This window comes from Arachis duranensis, chromosome 2 (assembly GCF_000817695.3).
Source record: "Arachis duranensis cultivar V14167 chromosome 2, aradu.V14167.gnm2.J7QH, whole genome shotgun sequence".
Taxonomy (NCBI): domain Eukaryota; kingdom Viridiplantae; phylum Streptophyta; class Magnoliopsida; order Fabales; family Fabaceae; genus Arachis; species Arachis duranensis.
Genome location: NC_029773.3, coordinates 20,623,404 through 20,629,974, shown reverse-complemented (window position 1 = coordinate 20,629,974; position 6,571 = coordinate 20,623,404). Strand labels below are relative to the sequence as shown.

Genomic DNA, 6,571 nt, shown 5'->3' with positions numbered 1-6,571 from the left:
AACATGTGACCTGCACATGTTTGACAACAGGGACCAATTTACAATTTTAGTGAAAGTATGGGGACCAACTGTGTAATTTAATCATTTGAAGTGATAAAAAACTCCCTAGGCTATCTGAACCTACCCCGTCCCTCCCCAACTCTCTCACTCTCGCTTTCTCACTTTCTAAAACGACACCCGAACCCCACCGCTCTCCATCTCTCACCTCGGTTCACCGTCGCTACGCCGGATCCACCGCATTTGTGCTCACGAGTTGGGTCTCGCCTCCTTTCTCCATCTTGCCTCTCTCATCCGACAACTTTTTTTTCTCTTCCAATCCCAAAACTAAACACCGACAATAAATGAACGAGAACAATTCCAATCCCAAGCATGCTCAAAGCGAACAATTTTATGTTTAAGAAAAAAATAGCAACAAATCAATACAAAAAAAGCAACTCAATTTATTAGTGAATTCGGCGTGGTGACGGAGGCGAGAGGCACGACGATGGTGAGTCGAGGTGAGAGACAGAGAGCGTTGGGGTTGGGGTGCCATTTTGGAAAGTGAGAAAGTGAGAGTGAGAGAGCTGGGAAGGGGTAGGGTGGATTTAGATAGTCTAGGGAGTTTTTGGTCATTTTCAAATGGTTAAATTACACAGTTGGTCCCCAAACTTTTACTAAAGTTGCAAATTGGTCCCTATTGCAAATATGTGCAGGTCACATGTTCAAAATAGAGAATATTTTGAGAATATTCTGTTAGTAGTTGATAGATGTTTATTAAATGATGAAAATAAACTAGTTGTATTTATTAAAATGTATAGTAGTTGGTAGATATTTGAGTTTCTAAATGCAGGTTCTAGAACAAAAGCTTTGGTGCAATGTATTGAAATTGTTATCCAATCCTTGTCGAAAGAATACAATGCACTCTTAGATCATGTTGTCTTTAAATCCAACAATGCTTGTTTGGTGAGCTGAACAAAAGGAAAAGAAGCTATCTATTAGAGCTTAAATTTTGAAAGGAATACTGAAGAATTTGTTCCACCAATTTAGTTGTATTGTCAATGTTCAATATGCCACAAAAAAGGAGTATAGCTACTTCAACAATTAGGTGAAAATTACAAATGACAAAACTGTTAATAGAGCCATTTGGTATTAATTAATTTTTGAGGTTATTTTATGATATAGTGTTGTTAGTTAAGTCTTCTTTTGTTTACAGTCAAATTGGGCTCTCTTTGATGGCAAAAAAAAGGAACACTAAGAAAAAGTTCGTGATTCACGCCTTCGTTACGTGAGTTATTTTTGTTGGGTTTGGGTCAACTTAATCTGACTTAATTGATAAAAACGCTTAAATGTGTAATGTGGCCGTTTTAAATATATGAGAAAAAAGATTTGAGACATAATATTTAAAAATAATTATTATAATTAATTTATTAATTTTCTATAGATAATAAGTGATTAAAAGATGAATGATGATAGATACTTAATTACACAAAATTTATTTTCTTATCCAAATATAATTACAATATTTTTTAGTTGAAGTATACTCTTAGTTAGTGAATTTTCAACCAAGAAGGAATTCTAAAATTAGAATTTTAAACATAGAATTTTCATTTTTTAAGTTAAAATCTGTTAAGAAATAAAAGCTAAAAAGAAGATAAGAATTCAAACCGAATAAAAAATATATTAAAATTAAAATAGAAATAAAAGGAATAGATTAAAACTGAATACAAAGAGTATCATTCTAATTTCTATTCCATTTTTAGATGTAACAGAAAAGTTGACTCCTCAACTTAACTTGTTCACTCCATAATTTACGAATTAAATCGAAAGGACTCTTCAACCTTTTATCCAATTTTCCAATGCAATAAAAGAGGGTCTTATTCAACCTCACTTGTCCATACCATTACGAAACCAAAAAGTGCTTTGACACCTCTAATCATTTAATACTGCAACTACAATAGCTAAAGATGTATTTATAACCTCTTATTAGATTAAAATAAAGAAAATCCTAAAACCCACAAACATAAAGGTTAATCTAGTAACTAAATAAATAAAAATCAAAATACAACAAAATAAACTAATAACTTTTAAATAATATTTGATCTCTTTATATCATGAACATTTGAAACACCTATCATTCTCCTGCTCTTCAAAAAAAGATTTGTGCTCGAATCTTGTAGTTAAAAAAATAGTATATGAAAAGGGCTAAATATAAAAAAGATGATTTTTTTCTCTTTTTTTTTGCATGGTATGCTTTTTTATTTTTTTTTTAAAATATAAAATTAACAACAACAAGATATTAATGAAATACAAATAAGATAAGAACATAAAGAAGACGTGAAAGACACTGGACTCTTTTTTTATTTTTTATTTTTTTGGATATAAGAAAAATAGGCATGAATTAATAAGAATTAATCTAATACTTGAGTTCTGATACAAAATGATAAGAAATAACGGATAACAGGAAGATAAGAATTCAAACCGAATAAAAAAGATATATTAAAATAGAAATAGAAATAAAATGGATAAATTGAAATTAATACAAATAGTATCACTCTATTTCTTATTCAATTTCTTGACGCAACTAATTTCTTGACGCAACAAGAAAGAGACTCTTCAATTTAACTTGTTCATGCCATAGTTTGGGAATTGAATTGAATGGACTCTTCAACCTTCTACTCAATTCCCCGATGCATAAAAAGAGAGACTCACTCAACCTCACTTGTCCACACCATAATTTCATTACAAAACTAAAAAGTACTTTGGCACCTCTAATCACTCAATACTACAAATACAATAACTAAAGAGGTAACCTCTTATTAGCATTTCTTCCTATCACGAACATTTGAATCTGCAAACTCAGTCCTGTCTCGTAGGATAAGCATGCATCCACATGTTTTTGTAAAATAATCTCATCATTCCAAGTGTGCAGAGTTTGTGTCAGCATGGGCATACATTTTCCTCATCAAATTAACAAATGAAAAACTTATTGTTGTTCCTGTTTCTAACCTTCATCAGTTCATCCATCTCTACAATTTGTTTCTTACTTTATGAACCAATAGAGTGCAGCACTTCAAATGCTTCAGACCATTTTGAATTTGTTCCTGGAAAAGCTGTATATGGAAACATAATATAATAACTTAAAATCATATTTAATTAACTAAAATGCTCAGACTAGTCAGAATGCACTGCATTTTGATGTATCTTGGTAGTGCTATTTTGCTGCAAAATTTTGCAGGTCAAAGGCAAGAGTTTGCTACATACATGACTATATATAAAGCTGAATAATATTTTAGAAATGTTCTAATGTGTTAAATAGATATATCTTCAGACTTCAAAAGGCTATCTTCAAGCTGAAGGACTAAAAACTTAGATGATGATGATGATGATGTCTGTATTCCTTCAAAAGGCTATATACAATTTCCTTTTAAAATTTCCTCATCAAATTAACAACATAGGTTTCCTTCTTATATCGAGAAGTGTCCGGAAAATGCTTTTGGCTGCTTCCATGCGATGCAGTCCCATTTGCCTCGTTGCTTTCTTCTACCATGATTCCATAAACCATATTTGACAACTTTCCTAGCTTTTCCTTTCTTCTCAAATTGTCATGTTCCTGCAACATTTGTTATCTTCAATATGTGTGTGTGTGTAATTATTGCTTGACTTTGCTTACAAAATCGTAGGAACTAGGATGAAACAAAGGAAAAAAAGAAGCCACTTTAAACAGCAAATGAGCCACATGCAGAAAATGAAATCCTTGTTAAACTGAAATCTCAAGTCTTTCTTCATATTGACAGTACTATTTCCAAATGATATACAAGGTATATAAATGTAAGGCCACACATTTAAGCCACAAATAGTGAGTAAATAAAAACTAATTCAAACCAATTTAATAGAATTATCTTTCTTTTTGCTATTGACTTCAGGTTTATTAACCACCTCTATGGGTGCAGTCACAATAGAATGTACACAATTTGGATTTATCATGGAGCTTGAACCACTTCAAGAACATGCTGCATTTGCAAATTTACAGTCAACATGTCATGTCTTAGAATCCTTCAGCATTATTCTCCTTGCTTGTCCAAATTACTCTGCTCCTTCATTTCCTACTTGAATGATAAAGTGAAAACTCTACTAAGAACCTATTTATGTAAACTTGGGCTGAATTTCATTTGGATTATCAATTTGATACAAGTGCTTAACCAATAACCAGCAGATTTCAGCGACTTTTACATCCCTGAACGCAACAAAACAAAACCTCGGGTACATAGTTATCTCTTTGCTTCCTATGAAAAAACCATAATAAGAAGGCATACCATGAGTGATATAGGACCCCAGCAGTAAGAACATACCTATAATAGTCGAGTTTGATGCTCCATTTGTGAGTTCAGCAATAAATCAAGCCCATGGTTGAACTGGGAAATTCAAGCTACTCTGGTTGAATATAAGGATAGTTTCGATGAAATCCAAGAGTACTGTAACATCAACAAATAACTCGTGCAATAAGTATAGTGTGACTTTCAGTAAGGTAACAAATAACACCTCATTTTGTCAACAAAGTCTTGAGTGTCTATACTAATCATCACAATTCAGTTGCATTCTCAGGCCTTAAAAATTACAAATTAGAGAACCAAAAAATATATTTGGACAACATGCAATAAATTTAGGAGAGATTGAAACACATTACCTGTTGAAGATGATGGACAGAAAAAGCAATTGTACTTTCTTGAGTCATGAAATCCAAAGTCCGTCATCATTGATGTTGCGGACGTGGGACATTTTGGACAAAATCAGCGGGTCCTTCATCTGCCAGCATTTCTTCAGCAAAGAATCTCCATATAATTTGAGAATTGATAGAGAGGCAGGAAAGCTTTTCCCTGCGACATCCTGCAGGTTGGGACAATGATCTATCAATAGCTCCTGGAGATGGTAAATTCCTTTGCAGTCTAAGATTTCTAAACTTGGAAAGCATCGCAAATAGAGAGTCTCAAGGGAGGACGGCAGGCAACCATCCATGGGGAAGGAATTGATGTTATCATAAGGATGTTCAATGTCAAGATGTGTAAGACAGTGATCACGCAAGTCCATGGATGCTAGGTACGTGACCAGCTTCTTGCAACTTCGGATGTCAAGCATTTTCAGGTTTGGTGGCAAACCCCCTTCAGGAAATGACTCAATTTCTGAGCATCGCTTTAGATTTGAAGGAATATAATGATAGCTAATTCTTAATGCAGGAATAATATCGTCATTCTGATCTTCAAAAACTTCCCATAGTTCACTTTTTAATATACTATCCTAATCCCTTTCATCATAGTTTGTTGTTCATAACAAGGCACCAAGGGCCTCTACGGCCAAAGGTATCCCTTTGCACTTTTTGACAATTTCCTGCAGCTTTTATTAAGATTTTTGTAACATTAACAATGTCAAATTGGTCGGAAACACACACCCATGCTCTAATGTCAAATTCTCCCTCCACTCTGGCATCATTGTAAACCAGCTGAGCCAAGGTAGTTTTTCCAACTCCTCCCATAGTAACAATGGGGATACAGATATGTTAGCATCACAAGTATCATCTAACAACAATTCTATTATGGCTTTCTTGTCAATATCCCTTCCAAATATCTTAGAAGTTTCAACCATCGATGATTGAATTCTCCATGACATGTCCTCCACATCTTTGACAAGCTCTTGTTTTAGACCAAGATCATCTTTCTCTTTAACAAGAGACTCTAATTTATGAACTATGTGTTGCAAGCTATTTACTATCCCCATCTCAGCATCATCACTATCTTCTAAGATTGAATAATCATAGTGAGCCCTGGAAGAAGAGTTACCCGGATCCGTTTGAATGGGAGTGGCAATAGCAGCTTTAGTGGAGAGTTCATCAAGCAAGTCATCAGCCATATAGAGAGAATCTTGGAGGTCAACAAGTCATTTCTTGACTTCTTGGTCCTTGATATGCTTTTGTTGAGCATTATCAAGCACACATTGAACGGCACGAAGACTTGCCTTCATCCTTTGAAGCAACTTCTGGTCAGCTAGCTTACTTGCTATTGGGGTTGAGTTGACCGAAGACAACCTGTTCAGAACAGCATCAACAAAGGAAGAGAGGTATGTTCCACCCTCAAATTTTGCAGCCATGATTCAGTCTAAGTTCAGCAGATGATGAGATATGAGAGAAGAAAGGTAGGCACTAGGCAGGTAGTTACAGTGTATGCACTCACACACACAATCAAAATTAATATATATATATTGATTAGTTTTTGCATAGTTATTTGAACTAAATTGGTGATCGAATCGGTCAGGTTACTGGATCACTGAGTCATTGGTTTAATCGTAGGGTCACTGGTTGAACCGATTGACCCGGTCCTATGTAAATAAAAAACAAAATCTAGTAAAAAATTTAGAATTAAAAATTTAAAATATATATTTTTACTAATATTTTAAAAATATCTAGTTATTCTAAACAATATGGAACAGAAACAATAAGTATTTTTTAATTTTACTCTATCATAAATATTTTTATTTTGTTTTTATATTAAAATAACTATTATTTCAAATTTTAATAATTTATTAATTAGTTTATATCTATTAT

At 33.4% G+C, this 6,571-nt stretch overlaps 1 long non-coding RNA gene across 1 annotated transcript; it reads right to left on the bottom strand.

Annotated features, from left to right (window-relative positions):
• Window positions 1-3,156: 3,156 nt before the first annotated feature.
• On the bottom strand, window positions 3,157-6,168 carry LOC110277670 (uncharacterized). The gene is made up of 3 exons (XR_002370387.2): window positions 4,664-6,168; window positions 4,329-4,451; window positions 3,157-3,589 (listed from the first exon to the last, which is right to left on the bottom strand). It is a non-coding gene; the product is annotated as an uncharacterized LOC110277670 (long non-coding RNA).
• Window positions 6,169-6,571: the final 403 nt, after the last annotated feature.